The sequence below is a fragment of the Sus scrofa genome, chromosome 14 (genome assembly GCF_000003025.6).
Source record: "Sus scrofa isolate TJ Tabasco breed Duroc chromosome 14, Sscrofa11.1, whole genome shotgun sequence".
NCBI lineage: Eukaryota > Metazoa > Chordata > Mammalia > Artiodactyla > Suidae > Sus > Sus scrofa.
In genome coordinates this window covers 15,695,476-15,707,012 of record NC_010456.5, presented here as the reverse complement: position 1 = coordinate 15,707,012, position 11,537 = coordinate 15,695,476, and the positions used below count along the sequence as shown (strand labels likewise).

Here is an 11,537-nt window from a genome sequence, read left to right as displayed (position 1 = left end):
TCATATTTAGTGTATTTTGATAATTGGTTTATATTCATTATCTTTTTAAAATCATCTCTTCCCGTTCATTCTTCAATCAATTAGAACTTGGCTTCCCCTTCATTATTTTTTTACTGCCTGTCTTCCCCACTTCTGGAAGGGATGCACCATAAAGGTAGGGGTTTGGGTCTGTTTTGTCTTTGATGTATCCCAACCTTTTCTTTGGAAAGAATTCCATTTCTTGGGACATAATCCACCCTCAATAAATATTTTTTGAATGAGCGAATGGATGGTAGACACCAGGCTAGGCACTGAGAGTGCAGATGGGGAACAGAAACATCTTAACTTTCCCTTTACGATGACAACAGTACCCAGAGCACGCAGTCTGGGCACACACCCATAGTTTGCTCTTGATCATATTTGCTTCTTTGCCCCACCTGACTCTCTTTATCTCTTCCCTCTTGAAATATTTTCATGCCATGCATTTCTTGAGCTGGCATGCTACACTTTTCTCTCTCTGATTTTTGAGCCTTTTCAGGGATCTTGGCAAGGTCTTCTTGTGTTAACCTGTTGACGTCTACTTCTAAATGTTAATGCGTTCTCTTGTCTTCACACCTTATGCAGACCATGGTTGTACACATTCATTCCCTGGCATCAGTTTTATCTAAATGCAGGCCATCCTCAAATCTAAAGCCCCGTTCTTGCACCTGAAATTTCATCTATTTTCACCACTTGACCCTTCTCACCTCCAACAGGCTCTGGAGTCAGGTCCTGGGCCCGGGTGCCCTGTCTCCACTTCCCCAAGTCAGAGACCGTGGTGACATCTTTACTCTTCCTTCATCTTTTCTTTCCTCTTCTAACCATGTTTCTTATCCAGTCTATTTCAACTCAGCAATATCTTCAGACTGATAGCAAAAGCAGTAGGTGTGTGGACAGTTTCTCCTCACCCATAATCTTAAACTTACTCATTGCCATAGACATAATTGTACTGTATTATAATTGTCTGTTCATTGCCCCTTTCATACAAGAAAGTGTAAATTCTTTAATGGTAGGAATGTTCTCTGTTATATTCCTCGCACACATTCTGGCGCAGTTAGTGTGCACTTAAAAACTTTTGTTGGAAGGATAAGAGATTCTAGATAAATTATAGTTTTAAATAATTTATGTCAGTATCTTTGAGTTTAATAGTATTGGTACACAGTAGCTGAATGTATCTATTGGGGCAAACTTTTAAAGATTTATCTTGAGAGGAAATAGACAAGGCACTGTCAATTTGAGTCAATACTTTAATAAAAAAATTTTTTTAAATAAAAAAATAAAGAGCTTTCTCATGGTCTATATATATATAATATATAAATGTATAATCTGAATATAAACTATTAGTGTAATGCATTCAATATACAAGTTATAAAAACTTCATATAGAATCCTCAAATAAATACTATTTCTACTAAACAGGAAACTCCTTCCTTGTATGCACATGTACTTTAAACATTACCAGATAGAGAGGATGGCTGCTGACAGGTAGAAAAGTATGTTTAGAAGTAGGGGAAGGTTTCCTGAGGAGAGACTTGCTTTGCCAAGTGATGATTATTGGCACTGTGTCAGAAATGTAAAGAATCTGAGACAGTCAAACTGCAGCTTGGCCAAACGAATCTTAATATGCTGACATTAGAGTTTTTTAAATTTATTTTATTTATTTATTTTTTAAGTATGGTCTCCATTTTCTTGTCTTTTGAAAGGATAGAATTCCTGCAGTCTCCAAGCACTCCGCTCCTTACATGGACTTTGGTGGAGGTCATGGGGACGCACCCGCAGGTCTAAATCGGAGTGGAGGTGCTCTACCCTTTTGGGCTTCCCCAGAACGACTCCTGACTACCTTGCTGTGAATGGCACAACTCACGCCACAGTGTAGTTTCACATACAGCTTGGGAAGCCCATAGGCATCGAAAATGCTCGCTTCGGAAATGTCCCTGACCTCCTCGTGTGACAAACTTCTTAACGGCCTTAGCCGTGGGCACCCATTGGGCGCAGTTGGTGCAGCGAATAGGCTGCACGTGGCCGCGGCTCTTTTTGGCACGGCCATTATTCCTTCGTTTCTTGGTCATCTTGGAAGCGAAGACGCGAGAGAGCGACATGAGAGTTGTTTAAATGCTCTAATGGCAGTTGTAATGTTCGAGAAAATATTTAATATGGTTTGATAACGTAAAACTAAATCGTGACCCCTTTTGCAATCCAATTTTTTTAAGCGGAGTAGACTTCAATTTTTAGAGCAGCGTCAGGTTTATAGAAGCATTGAACAAAAAGTACAGAGTTCTCATGTAGCACAATAGTAAGAAATTATTTGCAGTCGGGGGTAAGTGAAGGATAGTTTAGCTAAGTTTCCCAGAGGAAAAGATTTCTAAGCCGAGTTCTGAGAGAATGAGGTTTTGCCAGAACAAGAGTCATCCATCTTCAGTTGCTTTATTTTGACAATTCCAGGAGCCATTTACACTAAATATATTTTATACATAGAGCCACTTGAAAACCACCCTTCTCCCGTCTGCCCTTTATATGGTCTAGGATTGCAGTGGCAACGTAACCTGGGCACATGACCAATAGAAACAGGAAAGCACAATTTAAAAAACTTGCCGTGCAAATGCAAATCATGATATTATTGGCCCAATCTGCTTGTACTTTGACTTGTTTTTCTGTCACTGATGATAAATTTGTGACCAATACAGCTGGAATCCTTTAAGGGTGTTGTCAGAGACTGTAAAAGAAAGTCATCTGTCACACACTGAGGCTAAACATATGACCTTCAGTCCTGTGCCAGAATAAACTGTCAAATGGCTAAATGGTTGTTTGTTCAAATATAAATATATGCATATATATGCACAGTGGATGTCTGCAAATATTGCTGATTTTTTTTCTTTAGGCAAATTTCTACAGAATTACAAAATTCTGTAATTTCTGATAAAATTAACCCACTGATTAGCATTGTAGATTATTTGAAGTATTTTTTAAAAATTTATTTCCATGTCCCTTAGTATGTTTGGGATATCTGTAATTATGAAGGTTAACTGGATGATAACACTCATATAAATATTTGTTGGATGAAAGCCCGAGTATAAAGTTTATAATCCAGAGAATAAAAAATGCAAAACTAAGTATCGCAGTGAGATTAAAATATATTTTTTTAATATTTCTGCTAATTCCATATTTATGCCTTCTAAAGTAGAGCCTATAGTCTGGATCACTGCAAATAATTTTGAAGGCATGAGGGGGTCTTATCATCAACCTATTATTTTAGGTAATTGAAGTAATACCTCTTTGCAACGTGCACAGCAATTTCACAGAGAAATTGGGAGATGATGTGCATAGCTTTAATTGGCTATTTGCCTCAGATCTGAAAGACTCAACCTTTAGTCATGCTTTAAATAAAAAGAAATACGGAGTGGCTCAAGTCATTTCCTGTACTTAAAACATTTGGCAAAAATGAGTTCCAGGGTTGTTAAAGCTGGTGTGTTCAATTTTGGCAGCTTCTTTTGTCCTTAGGGTACATTGTAACATCTGCTATTCTGTAATGCATATGCTAAACACAAGAGGCTTGTCTTATTATTGTTTTTTGGTCAATTCTTAAATATATAGGAAAAATAAAACATAACCTTTTTAGGGTGAATGATATAATAAAAATATTTTTGTGGACAACTTTGGGGAAAACATTTTTTCTCTTCACTTAAATTCAAAACATAAGAATTGAACATCTACAAAATAAAATTTATTTTTTCCCATGCAAAAACCTTAATAAAATGAAGAAATACATTTCCTGAATTGCATTATTGAAGACAATTTGTGATGAGCTTGAAGGGTAGCAGACTACGTCACCCCAAAATATGTCCCTTTGGTATAAGGATTATTTTGATCTGAAGGCAATTGGGAAGTAGATACAAGAAAAGCTCATTGCCCTCCCATTAGTTGCTCCAGAACAGGACATAAATTTGTAAAGGTGTCTCCTCTTGCCTTTCTACCAGGAAGAAGAGAAGTTAATTGTCAGAGACAATTTTAGACCCATTTCAGCCCAGAGGTAGCTCCAGAGAATCTCTCTAACAAACTGCTAAAACTGTCTCTGATCTACCATCATTTTCCCATATACTTTCCTTCCCAGAATTTGCTGTCCTTGGAAGCTCAAAGTCTTGTTCATCTGTTTTGCCATTTCTCTATAACATCATTGTTCTTTTTTCTTTGGTTAAGAGGCTATATAAGCCTGAGTTCCAACCACCCCTTTGAGTTACTCATCACTGGGTGCTTCCTCGTGTCTGTGCAATAAACACATTCATGAACTTCAGCTTTGTTTTCTCTTGGTAATTAGTCTTTGGTCCATCTGATTTACAGAGCTCTAGTCAGTGAGCCTAAAATGAATAGAAGGAAAACCCATTTTTTTTTTCTTCCCTTACAACCTTAAGTCTCATTGATATGCTTAAAATATCAGTTCTTGTGACATTTCTTCCCAGACATGGCCACTTCTTGGTCTCTAGTAGGAAAGATACGACAGTGAAGTGCAAAACCCTGCACAACTATTTTTGTCATTATGAAAGACAGCTATTTGTAGTCTCAATGAGCTGTATGTTGAAGAGAAATGACAAACTATTCACTTGTTAACTCAAAATTCTTGGGGTTTAAAAAGCAACTTCTGGAGTTCCTGTTGTGGTTCAGTGGATTAAGAACTCCACATAGTATCCACAAGGAGGCAGGTTCGATCCCTGGCCTCACTCAGTGGGTTAAGGATCTGGCGTTGCCATGAGCTGTGGGGTAGGTCACAGATGCAGCTTGAATCTGGCGTTGCTGTGGCTGCGGCATAGGCCTCAGCTTCAGTGCCTGTTCAACCCCTAGCCTGGGAACTTCCACATGCCACAGGTGCAACCTTAAAAAAAAAAAAAAATGAAAAAACAACAGCACAACTTCTCAACTTCTCTCATGGTCTGGGAAACAAAAAGACTTGCTTTAACCCAACCATCCTACAGCCTTGCTGTGCTCATATGCATGTGTACGTGTGTGTTACATGAATTAAACTTCACCTAAGATTTCAGATGCATAGTTTGCTAGAGGGACATATATGCCTCTACATAATAAACATTTATTTATTTATTGTCTTTTTAGGGCCGCACTCACGGCATATGGAGGTTCCCAGGCTAGGCGTCTAATCGGAGCTATAGCTGCTGGCCTATGCCAGAGCCACAGCAACACCAGATCTAAGCCACGTCTGTGACTTACACCACAGTTCACGGCAATGCTGGATCCTTAATCCACTGAGCGAGGCCAGGAATCAAACCCACAACCTCATGGTTCCTATTCAGATTCACTTCTGCTGCACCATGAAGGGAACTCCCAATAAAGTTGTTTTAAAAATAGATTTCATTTTTGGAAACAGCTTTAGATGTATAGAAAGATTGTGATAGTACATAGAGTTTCCTTACACCTTGCACCCAGGTTTCTCTATTATTTATATCTTACACTAATAAGGTACATTTGATACAGTTAATAGACCAATATTATCCATTATTATTACTAAAGTCTATATGTGAAGCAGATTGTCTTAGTTTTTAACCTAATTTCTTTTTTTGTTTGTTTGTTTCAGAGATCCTATCCAAGAAACAATATTTTTTCTCTCAAACTCCTCCTTCTTCTTCTTCTTTTTTTTTTTTTTTTTTTTTTTTAGTCTTTTAGCGCCATACCCACAGCATATTGAAGTTCCCAGACTAGGGGTCGAATCCGAATTGTAGCAGCTCCTGGCATAGGCCACAGCCACAGCAATGCCAAATCCAAACCAAGTCTGTAACCTACACCACAGCTCATGGCAACAATGGATCCTTAACCCACTGAGCGAGGCCAGGGATCGAACCCTCATCCTCATGAATAGTAGTTGAGTTCATTACTGCTAAGCCGCAATGGGAACTCTGTAGGATAGGACGTTACATTTATTTGTCACATCTCTTTAGCCTTCTTGGCTGTGATGGTTTCTCAGACTTTCGTTGTTTTTGTTTTGTTTTCCTTTTTGGCTGCCCCGCGGCATTTGGAGTTCCTGGAGTTTCTGGGCGAGGGATGAAATCAGAGCTGCAGTCTGCAGTTAACCCACTGTGCCAGGCTAGAGATGGAATCTTCATCAAAGTGTTCCAGAGATGCCGCTGATCCCATTGCTCTGCAGTGGGAACTCCAGACTTCCCTTGTGTTTGATAACCTTGAGAGTTTTGAGGAACACTGGTCAGGTTTTTTGCATATGTTTTTCATTAATCACCCTCTTTAATTTTAAAAATTACTTCACCCAGAGCCAGGGGGTAATTTTTCTTCGTCTAATTTTATGGATGCAAAAGAGTGACAGTAATGTCCCTGAGATGAACACAGTGTCCCCAGCACTGGATCTCATTTGCAAGAAGCTTTATTGATCTAAAAGCCTAGATAATTCTTAATGTATCAAACAGTAACCTCATATTTGTCGGGGCCCTTTTTCTAAAGTACATTCTGTGAGATGTCCTTGTAAACTGGGAAGGCACTTTGGTGATGATCTAATTGGCTATTGAGACAACTATGGGCCTTTCAGTTGATATCATTCGGTTACTATTGGGTGCTGTTCTGAATCTAAATTAAAGCATGGCTGCCCTGGGGTTCTCACCTGATCAAAACACTGCATTATATCCCCTGTACTGGGAAATGTAGTGTGTGTGTATGTGTGTGTGTGTGTGTGTGTGTGTCTATGTGTGATGTTCCCACTTCCGTTTTTTTGTTTTTCAGTGACTCCTATATATCCCAGCTCCTCAATTCTCTTCCAGGCAGTCCCTTGGAGCGATCTGAGAGGTCGTCTTCCAGGATTGTCTTCAGCACGTCCATTGATAAAAAATAATTTTCAATTTTTAGGCTGTGCATTTTTTTTCAGTTGACAAAAGCTATCCATTATTAGGGAGGGAGAGGTTGTACGGGCATCGTTTTCAGTACAAGAACCTTGATTTACTCATGCATCCATTTATCCACTTAACGAATACCCAATGAGTACCTGTCAGGCACTGTTCCAGGGACAGAAACTATAATGCTGAACAAGATAGGTTATTTTCTTGCTTTCAACAAGTATGTGGTCTTTTGGGGGGAGGAATAGAAAAGGGTGAGATACATATAATTAAATCACTGAAATTTATAATGAAGAAGACACACAGATGGTAAGAAAGCAGGAAATTCTCCACTAAATGCTTTAAGCTCTGAATCTCAAAGGATGAGATGGTGCTGACCATGCAAAGTGCAGGAGATCACTAAGTGGGATTTTTTTTTTTTTTGCTTTTTTTTAGGGCCACATCTTAGGCATATGGAGGTTCCCAAGCTAGGGGTCGAATCCGAGCTACAGCTGCTGGCCTATGCCACAGCTCATGGCAACACCGGATCCTTAACCCACTCAGCGAGGTCAGGGATTGAACCTGCAACCTCATGGTTCCTAGTCAGATTTGTTTCCTCTGCACCAGAATGGGAATTCCTTTTTTTTTTTTTTTTTTTTTTTTTTAAATGGCCGCACCCATGCCATATTGAAGTTCCCAGGCCAGGGCTGCCAGATCCTTTAACCCACTGCGCTTGGGCTGGGGCTGGGGATAGGACCCATAACTCTGCAGCCACCTGAGCTGTTGTGGTTGAATGCTTAACCCACTGTGACGCAGCAGAACTCCCTGAGTGGGACTTTTGTTGGAGAAGTTCAGTGGAAAATCGGTAAGTAAGGTAAGAAATCTACATTTACAGATAAACTTCAGGAAGGTGCTACAGGTGGATTAGCACAATATTGAGTACAGCTTCCAAACTCCTTTACCTAAGTGTCATGTGCAGGGAATATTAGGGAGGCAAACAAATGAAAGAGATGGAGGAACTGTGGGGGGGGAGAGACAAGGACAGTGAGTTGCCAACAAAGTTGAAACGTGGAGCGGTCTCAAAAAGGTGTGGACAAAGGTGCTAGGAAAATATCAATTTATACTTACACATAAATACATGTGAACTTAGAAGTAAGTATACCCTTTGCCTCAGTAATTCTACTTCTATACATTTATCTTAAATTTAACAGAAATGTGTGCAAGGGTGTCTATACAAAGAAAACATTTTCAGTGTGGTTTATAATAAAAAAATAGAAGTAGCCTTGGCGTTCCCATTGTGGTGCAGCGGAAATGAATCTGACTAGGGACCATGAGGTTGTGGGTTCTATCCTCAGCCTCACTCAGTAGGTTAAGGATCTGGCATTGCCGTGAGCTGTGGTGTAGGTTGCAGACGTGGCTTGGATCCTGCGTTGCTGTGGCTGTGGTGTAAGCCAACAGCTGTGGCTCTAATTAGACCCCTAGCCTGGGAAACGCCATATGCCGTGGGTACAGCCCTAAAAAGCAAAAAAAAAAAAAAAAAAAAAAAAAGAAGAAGTAGCCTGAATTGAATACTCACTAACAGAAAATTGGTTTCATAAATTGTCATGAATCCATACCATGGGATAGTATGCAACTGATGAAAAGTATCATATGAAGCAGGACGTCTCAACTATTTGGTCTCATGATTTTCTTACACTTCAAAATTATGGAGAACCTCGAAGAGTTTTGTTTTTGTGGGTTATATCTATCTCTTCAATCAATTTTAATTATTCCAATGGTACAGCTCAACTCTGCTTCCTCTTTCTTTTTTTTTTTTGTCTTTTTTGTTGTTGTTGTTTTTGTTGCTATTTCTTGGGCCACTCCCGTGGCATATGGAGGTTCCCAGGCTAGAGGTTGAATCAGAGCTGTAGCCACCGGCCTACACCAGAGCCACAGCAACGCGGGATCTGAGCCGCATCTGCAACCTACTCCACAGCTCACGGCAACGCCGGATCGTTAACCCACTGAGCAAGGCCAGGGACCGAACCCGCAACCTCATGGTTCCTAGTCGGATTCGTTAACCACTGCGCCACGACGGGAACTCCTGCTTCCTCTTTCTTTATGCAAGATCACGGCTATAAAACAACAGCTTCTTAAACATGCAGATAATCATGTAAACATATCAATATGGGGTTTCTATAATGAGGAGGAAAAAATGAATATAAAGGTTTAAAAATACTTCCTATATGATTTACCACCTGGAGAGAAACCCCAGTGGACTGTAGGAGTTAAGCTAAGCTGCCTCAATATTAAACAAACAAACAAACAAACAAGCAAAAAGAAGAAAAGAAAGAAAAAGAAAACCCTAAAATAATATGCTCTTTTCTTCTAGGATCTGTCCAGATGATTCCTGAGGTATGGATAAGCAGGTTTCTACGTAAGAACCTCTTTCTGAATCAGGACAAATTGTGACTCATCTCTCGTGCTGGCTACTTTTGCTATGGTGTCCTTGTTTCTTGTTTAGCAATAGGCTAAACAGGCTTAGCGGGATGCTCAGAAATGGTTTCATGGGTGTAGCTACAGGCTAAACAGGAATGCAGAGAAGGGAACTAATAGGCCTCACTGGTTTCTCAGAAGAGGCCCCGAATATTGTAAAAGGTCTTGGTGAGGACACTGAGCAGCACCGCGGAGCCAGTCTCCCAGCTGTGACGTCAACTGAGCTCACACCTCTGCTTTCAGGATGTAATCAAATAGTCTCAGTGCTGTAAGGAATCAGCGCCACAAATCATGTGTCCTCATGTGATTATCTTGCAAGGTTGCTCATCCAGCGCTGGGCTCCCGTGGACCGAGTCGCACAATACCATCCGCCCAGCTTCCTTTCACAGGTTGGGTGATGTAGAACTCACTCCCTAGCCAGGCATCCACAAGTCTATTGAATAAGCTCAGACCCCTGTGAAGTTGTTTATGTCGAGTGGCAAAATATTTCCTAACCAGGGAGAGGTCTATTGTTCTAATTCTATCCCCTGGGATGACAGAGACCCCCTCAGGTCCCTCTTCCTCATGTTATTCTTTCAAATACTTGGAAGCAACTGAGATATTTTGTCCCAATAATTCTTGTTTTCATCACAGATATGTATAGCTTGTTCATCACAAAGTTTTAAGTCTCTTTACAGTCCTTGCCATTTTTCTCTGGCCGTATTTTGACTTAGACAATTTCCCAGATCTGAACAACAAAATTCTAATATGTGTGCTTTGTGCAGTAATGAGCGGCCCCATCAGAGGGTATGATGCCTGTGGTGCCTACCGTTAAAAAAAGTGTCAAGTGTTTTTCATGTATCTCTTTCTCCACAGGGTACTTTTTGTTTTTAAAGCCATTCCTTTTTCTTAATATTTGAATTCTATTCCTAATTCTGTGAACCCTGTTGATAGAATGTAACCATCTAAAGATAATTTGGATGTCGGGTTTTTCCTGCAAATACTTGTCTATCTTGACCAGCTCATAGCAATTTGTTTTTCCTTTGTATTTGAAGAGGATAGCTCATCCATTTTGCACAATTTGTGAAGTTATACTGAAGGCTTATGGCTAGTGCCTGTTCTCATTTCTTTTCTTTTTCTTTTTTATGGTCGCACCCACGCCATATGGAAGTTCCCGGGCCAGGGGCTGAATCCAAGCTGCAGCTGCAACCAACACCACAACTGTGGCAACACCAGATCCTTAACCCACTGTACCAGGCTGGGGATTGAACCCACGCCTCTGCAGTGACCAGAGGTGTTGCAGTCTTATTCCTAACCCACTATGCCACAGCAGGAATGCCTGATCTGATTTCTTGATACCCATACCATACCAGCTTTTATGCATTTTTAATGTTACCCACTCCTGCTTTTAGATATATGTTAAAGGAACTGAACATAGATTGAGAAAGATTTAATATACGACATCAAAATGATACCCTTATGTGCTCTCCTCTGAAATGAAGGAGAAAATAAACTTATAAATGCTATATTGTCTATGATATCTACATTAAGTAAAGACTTGAAAAAATAATTTTAGTTGGCTAATTTATCTATTTTTGAAACGATGATTGTTACAAAAGTCAAATGTTATCCAACCTCCAGGAGTACACCTATTTGATTTTTTTTTAAGTTCATCTCTTTTGAGCAGAACATGTTATTTGAAATGTTGAGTCCACTCTGTGTAGGCTGGTAAAAATGTAAAATAACGCATTGTTCTCGGTGCAGATCCTCCTCCGTGATTATCTTTTTTCGATCTCTGTCCTTCATGCAGTCTTGAATCCGGATACGTAATTTTCCTGCCAGAAGTCAATGCTTACTTCTCATTTGTTTTCATTTCCTCTTGCCTTCAGAGCTCCAGAGAGAGAGAAGGTGCTGTATCTGCAATCTCTGAGACGTGCGGCTTTCCCAGGCAGAGTGTTTATTTAATGAAAAAGATAGAAGTCCACTCTATTTGTTTGGAGTTATATAAATATTCTTAAAAAGGAGGATTTCCTCATTTAGTCTGTTGTAGTCTTTCTGTTCAGGGAGAATTTTAAATGCACCTTTCACTGCTATATGGTGACAGCTTGAGATACAATTTTATAATTGTACCAAATGCATCAGAGACATTGGAAATAAGGGAGGTGAAATGGAATAGCAGTTCTGGAATATATTATAAGTGTAGGACTATCACATATACAAACTCAAAATCAGTTTATCGTTATAAGCC

General features: G+C 39.8%; 1 pseudogene; it reads right to left on the bottom strand.

The window, feature by feature from the left end:
• LOC100516110 lies at nucleotides 1,756-2,563 on the bottom strand (annotated as a pseudogene).